The sequence below is a fragment of the Marmota marmota genome, unplaced genomic scaffold (assembly GCF_001458135.2).
Source record: "Marmota marmota marmota unplaced genomic scaffold, marMar, whole genome shotgun sequence".
Taxonomy (NCBI): Eukaryota; Metazoa; Chordata; class Mammalia; order Rodentia; family Sciuridae; genus Marmota; species Marmota marmota.
In genome coordinates this window covers 46,803,125-46,813,628 of record NW_026000229.1, presented here as the reverse complement: position 1 = coordinate 46,813,628, position 10,504 = coordinate 46,803,125, and the positions used below count along the sequence as shown (strand labels likewise).

Sequence of the window (10,504 nt, the reverse complement as noted above, 5' to 3'; positions counted from 1 at the left end):
ACCACAAATCCATTTCTGCCTCTAGGTGTTTTCATTCTGGATATTCCATATAAATGCAATCACACAATGCATGTTTTTTTCCACTTATAATATCTTTATGATATAGCTATGCTGTAACACTATCAGTAAATCATTCCTTTTTTATTGCCAAATATTGTTTTATTATATGGATGTAACACATTTTATTTATCCATATTTATTATACCATATTTATTTATCAGCTGATGAATATTTGCACTGTTTCAGCTTTTGGGCTATTATGAATACTGCTGCCAAGAACATTCATAATGTGTTTTGTGTGGACATATGTTTTCAATTTTTTAGTATATATCTATGAGTGGAACTTCTGGGTCACATAATAATTATGTTTAACATTTTTAGTAACTTCAAAACTGTTTTCAAATGTTGCTTTTATGATCTCATCACAATTTATGAGAGTTCTAATTTCTCCACATTTTCCACAATGTTGTAATTGCTCATCTTTTGATTACAGCAATATCCATGGGTGTGAAAGGGTAACTCACTGTGATATTGGTTTACATTCCCCTAATGATTAATGATGCAACTTTTCAAGTGCTTATTAGTCATCTGTATATATTCTTTAGAGAAATGTCTATATTAGTCCTGTGCCTATTCGGTTTATTTATCTTTTCTTACTGTTGAGCCATGGCATTCTTTTATATTCTGGGTATGAGTTCAAGTGTTTTTCAAAAAGTATATCAGATCTTGTTGCTTATTACTCCCTTGCTTAGTATCCTCCAATGATTCCCAATAAGTATAGAATAAAGTTCAAAATCCTCACTCTGGTTACAAAACCCTACATCTTTTGACACCAGTTTGCTTCCCCAGCATCAACTTCTTATCATTCTGGTCTTAATTCAAATATTGACTTTTCAGACAAATTTTCCTAAAAAGGAATTCTATCTAAAGAAGTTCCCCTTCCACAGAGGAACTTTAAGATGGTAGATACATTCGTTATTTAGATTGGGGCAATGATTTCTTGTATGTCATATTTATTCAAAACTTTTTAAATTGTACACTTTAAATATATGCTATTTATTTTACAACTATACTTCAGTAAAGCTTTTAAACATATAGCTTCCATTATAACTATACCTTCACTGTCACTATCTTATCAGACTTTGTTTCCTTAGGAGAAATTATTTCATTTCCCTCTATAGTAATTTTCTACCTAAAATGATTTTCTTCTTCTTTTTGTTTTTCTCTTTTGAACCCAGGCCCTTGCTTAGGCTAAGATATACCCTACCACTGAGCTATGTCCTTAGCACATGAAATCATCTTATTTCTTGATTTAAAAATCTATTCTCTGTCATTCTCCACTAGCACAAAAGTGTAATGAGGGCAGGATTATTTTTCATCTTTGTCACTGAAGTATCCTCAGGTTGGCTTACAATTATGAGTTCAATAAGTATTTGGCTAATTGAAATACTGAACAGAAGTTTAGAAAAGAGACTCTGAGACAATAGGAGGGATGACTTTCTCTCCACTTAGGTTTACCAATACATTTTAGACTTCAGAAGATGGCATTATAATTATTTTCCTTATTAAGAGCAGTTATCTCAAAATCTATCCTGGATGATCTCGATCATCATCATCATCAAAAGTATCATTTATGGTTCCTTTAATCTGTGGCATTATTATAACATTTTATATATACATATATATTCTCACATTTTCAGTGCTTAATTTTATAATAGAATAATAATAATAATATAGTACAATAAAACATAGTAATTATAACAAATATAGCAAAACTATAATAATAGCAGTAGTAATACAATAAAAATGTATTTTATCCCTTTATATTTGCCAGATGTAATCTCATTTATTCCTCACAATAACTTTATGAAGTAGATATTCTTTTAAAGATGTGGAATCAGATGTTTGGGAAGGTGAATTAACTGCTCAAAGCCATACAGCTGGTAAAGCAGAGATGGATCCAAAACCACGACTATCTTACTTTAAGCTCATGATTTTCCCATCTTGCTGTAGTGCTTCTGGAATATTTGCACAACACAGTGTTACCACAGCTCATTAAAAAGTCTCTAAGGACTGAGAAGGGTATTTGCCTTGAGAATGTTACTACCTACATTTTGAAATGGGGTAGAGGCAAAACTAAGATAGACAAGAAGTTAGTTGCCTAAGGAAAAAAAAAGTACAAAAAATTTGTACTTTATCCCAAATTTCATGTATGGCTTCATTTGACTATTCTCTGTTAATGACTATTCTCTGAAGGCCTTGATGTGTACCTAAGTTGCTAGCCCTCATTCCTCCCCTGCCTATTAGAGAAGTGTTCTGGTGACGACAGGATGACTGTGACAGAGCTAGGTGATCTCCCTCATCATCTGCATCCTGGTTTCAAGGGCTTTTACCTTTGATGTCAGATGGCTGCAGGTTGTCTCCAGTCAAAGAACACCAACCCACAGGAAAGAGGTCCCAGGAGTCAAAGCAGTACCAGGAATCAGGCTCATTACCACCCATCAAAAGTGACAAGCACTATGAGTCCTGAACCTCCCCTATAATGGCTGGGCAAATTTAATAAGGGTTCTTCAGAGCTTCTAGATTCATTCCCATTTTTAAGAAGTTGTATAAAATTGATGGTGGCTCCTTGGAAAATCCTGATGGGAGCTCTCTCTACTCCATTTGGCATCTTCAAAAGGAACATGGGCCAAGAGGAGGCATTCAGCCAAAATCCTAAAGCAAGCTGTAGCATATCCCCATTATTCCCAGCAGACAGGATTTCAGCTGAGTCAACCAGCCTTCAGAAGTCATTCTTGTTGACACTATCATCAAGGTGCAGGTGGAGGGGGGCACTTGTCAGTCCAACCATTGTGGTGATGCAGGTGGATGTGGTGTTCCTGGGGTCCTGTGCTTCCAATTTCATGCTGATCTTGAACTTGTTGCTTGTGTGTAGGGCTACTTGAAGCAATGTACTGGTTCTGAGACTAAACATGTTTCTTTTAGGTTTTTTGTCCCAGGTAAAATGATCTAGAGGTGATCACCTGATGGTTCATGGAAAGGTCCCAGAGACTCTAATGAGCTAAAACATATGCAATAAATCACAATTTCTTGAAATTTCCTTTGTAGTGGAGCAGTACAGAGCCCCTTTGGGCCATGCAAAAAACACTAGATGCTTGGGCCCAGAACAATGGAGTTGGCTGTCTATGAACAGAGAGCTCTGAAACCTGGGCCCCCAAATAAACTTTCCCTCCTTTAATTGTTCTTGCCAGGGTCTTTTAGTCACAAAACTGAAAAAGTTTCAATGCTTTGTCTTCTTGGCATTTTTCAGATGATTTACAAATTGTGGCATGTCTAGCTCCAGATGTTTCTTGATATTGGAATGCAGATTCTGGTGGGTGACCATATTTGTATTTTCTAACATCATTTCAGTTTATTATATTAGGCTGCATAGTCAATGAACTAAACACTGCTTAAGGAGTTGTGAGGTTTGGGATTTATCCCTGGATCCACCAATATCTTGCCCTGATTTCTAACAAGTCAGTTTCTCCGTACATTATTTTCTTCATCTTTTCAAGAATCTGTTTTTTGCATAGTACCACCAGCTATACAAAATGGGAAATAATTTTTCCTTAGCACAATGAAGAAATCTAGGAACACGCAAGGGGAGCCATTCTGCTCACTCCCTTCCCTACTGCCATCCTCTGCTAGAGAGCCAGTAAGGACACCCTAAAGGGGGTGTATGGGTGGCTCTGGAGAGTGTCTGCAGGGCCTCACATTCACATTTGCTACAGTCTTTCAGACTCATTTGCAAAATTTGCCAGTTTACTGCTTTTTAGAGTATTACCAGCTTTACTTTTTGTTTGAACAGATTTGTCACCCAAGGACCTCTTCCCTATATATTTTACATTTTTTACCCTCAATCATCATTTTAAACACTAGAATTTAGTGGTAGGGGAATGGGCTGCTTACCATCTTCATACTTTTTTTTAGAGCAAAGTCAAAGGGACTTTTTAAGAATGAAGAGTTGCCAGGTCTGGTGGCACATATCTATTATCCCAGTGGCTTAGGAAGCTGAGGCAGAAGTATTGCAAGTTCAAAACCAGCCTCAGCAACTTAGCGACGCCCTAAGCAATTCTGCAAGACCCTGTTTCAAAATAAAATAACACAAAAAGGTCTGAGGATATGGATCACTGATAAAGTGCCTCTGGATTCAATACCCCATACCAAAAAGAAAAAAGAAAAGAATAAAGAATCATTACAACTCAAAAGCATTAAAAAAAAAAAAAGCCCAAACAACCCAATTTTTTAAATTGGCAAATAACTTGAATAGACATCTCTCCAAATAAAATATATAAATATCAACAGGTGTATGAAAAGATTCTCAGAATCCCTAATCAACAGGGAAATGCAGATTAAAACCTCAATGAGATATTGCCTTCTAGCCATCAGGATGACTATTATTTAAAAGCAAATACACAGAAACTGCTGGGAATGTTATAGAAAGTTGGAAAACTTGCACACTGTTAGTAGGAGTATAAAATAGTGGAGCCACTATGGAAAACCACATGGAGGTTTCTCAAAAAATTAAGATAAAACTACCATAAGATCTAGCAATCACATTTATTTATTATGAATTGAAATCAGGATCTCAAAGAGATATCTACACTCCTATGTTTATTGCAGCATTATTAACAATAGCCAGAGTATGGAAATAACATAAATGTCCATCAACAGAATTAAAGATAAAGAAAATGTGGTATAAAAGGTCAGGGGCCTGGTGACCCCAAGAGAGGCCTGCCCCAGTGCCTCATGGAGAGGCACCCCATAGGGAGGCACCCCGCACTGGGTGTCCTTATTCACCAAAGCATGGTTCCACAGCTCAATATCAGGGTACATGCATGCTTGATGCTGCCACCACCACCAAACTGAGACATCACCACTTCTGTCTAGGGACCTGGTAAGACATCACCAAAGTCCCTATGGGCCTGGTTAAACCAGAGGTGCCTCTACTAGGGGTGCTAACAGTCATCCTGTTTCTGAGGTAACAGGGAGTCTTACATAGGGTTGCCTCTCTCTTGTTTCTCCTGCTAACAGCCAACTTCTTATGATTACCCTTTCACTAATCATATAATCTAATACCTCTGTATTCTCACATCTACCTCATAAACATTTCAGCCAACTCCCCAGCACCCCCTTCTACCATTAGAAACAGTAAACCATTATGCAAACCCATTGACTATACGGTAGAAGATAACTGAACTCATCATGTCTGTTTATAGGAAAAAATATATAAATGTCAAAATAGAAGCTAATTGATTTATAACTGCATGTTTGGTACATTGGGTATTGTAATATTGATATTTCCCTTAAAGGTGAGGCATTGGTAACCTGCAGGGACACTATAAGATGATAGGGCAGAAACTGCAATATCTCAGATCTACACTGCAAGAATTCCTTGAGATAAAATAAACAATAAGCCAAATAAAAAACTCAATAGAAAGCATCACCACAGACTAGATCACTTGGAAGACAGGACCTCAGACAATAAGAACAAAATATACAATTTAAAAAATAAAGTTGACCTCACAGCAAAGATGTTAAGAAATCATGAACATAATATGCAAGAGCTATGAGATAACATCAAAAGACCAAATCTAAGATTTATCAGGATAGAGGAAGGCTCAAAGATTCAAACCAAAGGAATGCACAATCTCTTCAATGAAATAATATCAGAAAATTCCCAAGCATGAAGAATAAATTGAAAAATCAAATACTAGAGGCTTACAGACACCAAATGTACAAAATTACAACAGATCTACACCAAGGCACAATATAATGAAAATGACTAGCATACAGAAAAACGATAGAATTTTAAAGGTCACAAGAGAGAGAAAGCAGGTTACATATAATGGAAGACCAATTCAGATCTCAGCAGATTTTTCAATCCAGACCCTCAAAGCCAGGCAATCCTGGAACAACATAAACCAAGCTCTGAAAGAAAATGGATGCCAACCAAGAATCTTATATGCAGTAAAATTAAGCTTCAGATTTAATGACAAAATAAAAACCTTCCATGACAAACAAAAGTTAAAAGAATTTACAGCAAGAAAGCCTGACAGAACATCCTCAGCAAAATTCTTCACAAGAAGGATATTAAAAACAACAATGAAACTCAGCAAACAAAAGAACTACACTAAAGGAAAAGCCAATCAAAGGAGAAACCAAGTCAAGTTAAATACCAAAAATAAACAAAAAGGACCAGGAATATGAGTCATGTCTAAAAAAATAACCCTAAATGTTAATGGCCTAAGCTTACCAATCAAAAGACAGAGACTTGTAGATTGGATTAATTAAAAAAAAGAGCCAACAATATGCTGCCTTCAAGAGACTCATCTCAGAGGAAAAGACATCCACAGACTTAAGGTGAAATGGTGGGAAAAAACATACCACTCACATGGACCATATAAACAAACAGGGGTTTCCATCCTCATATCAGATAAAGTAAACTTCAAGCCAAATTTAATCAAAAGAGATAAAGAAAGACATTTCATACTGCTAAGGGAACCATACATCAATAAGATATAACAATTATAAATATTTATGCCCCAAACAATGGAGATCTATGTTCATCAAACAAACTCTTCTCAAGTTCAAGAGTCAAATAGACCACAACATAATAATTTTGGGTGACTTTAACACACCTCATTCACCACTAGATAGATTTTCCAAACAAAAGCTAAACAAACAAACTATAGAACTAAATAATACAATCAATAACTTAGACTTAACAGACATATATAGAATATTTCATCTGTCAATGAGCGAATATACTTTCTTCTCAGCACCACATCAATCCTTCTCTAAAATAGAGCATATATTATGCCACAAAGCAACTCTTAGCAAATTAAAAAAAGTAGAGATACTACCCTATATTCTATCAGACCACAAGAAATAAAATTAGAAATTAATAATAAAATAAAAAATAAAAGCTACTTCATCATCTGTAGACTAAATAATATGCTATGAATGAACAATGGGTTGCAGAAGATATCAAGGAGGAGATTTTAAAATTCAGAGAGGTAAATGAGAACACTGATATAACATAATCTCTGAGATATTATAAAGGTAGTTCTAAGAGGAAAGTTCATTGCATGGAGTTCATTCCTTAAAAGAAGAAAAGGTCAACGAGTAAATGACTAACATTACATCTCAAAGCCCTAGAAAAAGAAGAACAAATCAACCCCCAAAGCAGTAGAAGACAGGAAATAATTAAATCAGAGCTGAAATCAATAAAATTGAAAGGAAAAAAAAGTTGAAAAAATTGACAAAACAAAATTGGTTCTTTGAAAAAAAATAAATAAAATTGATAAACCCTTAGTCATGCTAATGAAGAAAAGAGAGAAAACTCAGATCACTAACATACATGATGAAAAATATCACGACAGACATTACTGAAATACAGAAGATAATCAGAAATTATTTTGAAAATTTGTACTCCAATAAAATAGAAAATACTGAAGGCATTGACAAACTTCTAGAGTCACATGACTTGCCCAAACTAAACCAGGATTTGTTTACACAAGCTAAACAAATCAATTTCAAGCAATAAAATAGAAGACACAATCAGAAGCCTACTAACCAAGAAAAGCCCAGGATCAGATGGATACACAGCTGAGGGAACCCAGTTTGGAGAGGCTGGAAAAAGCTTTGTGAATCTTGAAATGTTGGGGGACAGATGGTTCTCTGACCCCTCCCCAGTCCCACGTCCACTGATCCCTGGGTCCCGCCAGGTCGGGCATCAGCCAGGGCACCCAGGGATATTCTGCTCCCCAATTCCCAGTCTCCCAACCCTTCCCTAACCCCTAACTGGGTCCATCACTCCCTGCTACCCAGCAGACCAGCCCATACTGGAAATTTCCCTATGAGAGGTGAGAGGCACACAGGTCCCATGCCCAGCCCTCAGAACCCTGGGAGAGAAAGGTGCCTGACCCCAATTCCAAATGGCAGGGGCAGGAGAGATCAAATTTGGAGACTAAATCAGAGACCAGGAATTGAGGAGTCCATAGGCCACGTAAGGATCTAAGATCAGGCTCCTACATCTCACAAGGGGAACACAAAAGAGACTCCTGGGGTGCATTGTTCCAAAATTTTCCATATATATATATATATATATATATATATATATATATACATACATACATACATATATATATCTCCATATCCTCTCACTTATCTGTTTTCTGGATTCTCTCTCTTTTTTACTGCTAACAGCCAACCTCTATGAATTCCTCTTTCTATAATATTTTTTACTTCTATCTTCTCCTTCCTCATAAACATCACATACTATACCACTTCCATTCTCTCTTTGTCCACCATTTGAAATTGTAAGCCCCTTTTGCATACTTACTGTTTATATTGTAGACAATAATTGAACACATCATTTCTGTGTCAAAACTGTAGACATCTTAATAGGAGCTATTTGGTTTAAGGCTATATATTTTTTGCATTAGGTGCTGTTGATATTGGTCTCTCCCTTAAAGGCAAGGTACTGGAAACCTTCAGAGACACTACAAGTCTACAGAGTAGAAACTGTACTGCCTCAGATCCACATGGCTAGATGGGAAGACACACAAACAACATGAAAAAAACAAGGGAATAAAGTGCTCCAAGCAAACCAAGATGTTCCAATAATAGAATCCATTGACAAAACAGTAGAAGAAATGTCAGAGAAGGAGTTCAGAATGTATTTAGTAAAACTGCTCCATGAATTAAATAATGATATAAGAGAGCAATTACAGGCATATATAAGCAGTAAAATGAGAAATGCATTTCAGGAGATGAAAGATCACTTCAGTAAAGAGTTAGAGATCCTGAAAAGAAATCAAGATGAAATCCTTGAAATGAAGGAATCAATAAACCAAATTAAAAATTCAATGGAAAGTATCACTAACAGATAAGACCATTTGGAATACAGAATCTCAGGCAATGAAGACAAAATATATAATCTTGAAAATAAAGTTGATCACACAGAGATGATAAATTGTGTGACATTCCCTCACCCAGACACAATGCAACTGCTATAGCCAACAGAGTGGAGCACTGTGACTACTTCTGGGCTGATAAGAAGGATCCCCAAGGCAATGGCACCATGGCTGAGTTCAAACTGCTGCTCCAAAAGCAACTGAAAGGCAAACAAATGCAGAAAGAAATGTCTGAATTCCTCTGAGAGAGGCTAAAGATTGAAGAAGAATATGTAAAGAACTTGGCTAAGCTCTCTCAGAACTCCTTGGCTGCACAGGAGGAAGGCTTCCTGGGAGAAGCGTGGTCCCTGGTGAAGAGCCCAGCAGATGAAGCAGAAGTTCATCTCAAGTTCTCCGCCAAGCTTCACAGCGAGGTAGAGAAGCCCCTAATGAACTTTCCTGAGAATTTCAATAAAGACATGAAAAAGTGTGACCACCATATCGCTGACCTCTGCTAGCAGCTCGCTAGCTGCTATGCATTAGTGGAGAAGGCCTGGAAAGCCCTCACAGAGAGGCAGAGAGACCTGAGATGAAGACGCAGCAGCTGGAGATCAAGCTGAGCAAAAAGACAAAGGAGGATATCAAGAAGGAACAGAGAAAGTCCACACAGGCTGGCGATAATCTCATGCACTGTGTGGACCTCTACAACCAGGCCCAGTCCAAGTGGTTTGAAGAGATGGTGACCACCACTTTGGAGCTGGAGCGGCTGGAGGTGGAGAGGGTGGAGATGATCCGGCAACATCTGTGTCAGCACACACAGCTGCGGCATGAGACAGACATGTTCAACCAAAGCACAGTCGAGCCTGTGGACCAACTGCTTCGAAAAGTGGACCCAGCCAAAGACAGAGAGCTGTGGGTCAGAGAGCACAATACGGGCAACATTCACCCTGTGGACATGGACATGCCTGTGCGGCCCAGGGTCCTGACCAGGAGAGGGGCTGGGGGTTCCGTGGAGAGGGGGTGGTGGCTCCCGCTGGGTGATGCTGCCCTCCTACCCACTCTCCTGTCCATTGAGGAGACAGGAGAGAGCTGGCAATTCCAGAAGGGTGATCTGGATGGCCCAGCTGGGGAATCCCAAATATTCCCAGGCCAAGAAGACAAACCTGCAACCCCGCCCTTGTCTCCAAGACTGAAGCCGCCCAACCCCATGCCGTGCTTGTTGCTCTGAGAACAAACTGAGGCTGGGACTTTGTGGTCCCTGCTGAGTTCCATAGGGGTGGCCATCACACACTTGTGTCCTTGGATGCCCCCAAAGCCCATCCTCCGGCTGGTCCCTTTATCTCCGGGGTTTTGGAAGATGAGGGAAGGGCTATTTCTGCCTCCAAGCCAACGTCAGGGTCAGAATCATGGATTGAAGGCACCATCAGTTCAGCCTGCACCTAGAATCCTTTACGGCCCTCTCTCTATTTTTCATATTGTGTTCTGGGAGCCCAAATCTGGCTTTTCTTAGCCCCTTTTCATCCCCATGGGTCTTGGGAAGGCCTGTTTTCTGTCTTCCCAGA

At 38.4% G+C, this 10,504-nt stretch overlaps 1 pseudogene; it reads left to right on the top strand.

The window, feature by feature from the left end:
• Nucleotides 1–2,330: 2,330 nt before the first annotated feature.
• LOC107137728 lies at nucleotides 2,331–10,170 on the top strand (annotated as a pseudogene).
• Nucleotides 10,171–10,504: the final 334 nt, after the last annotated feature.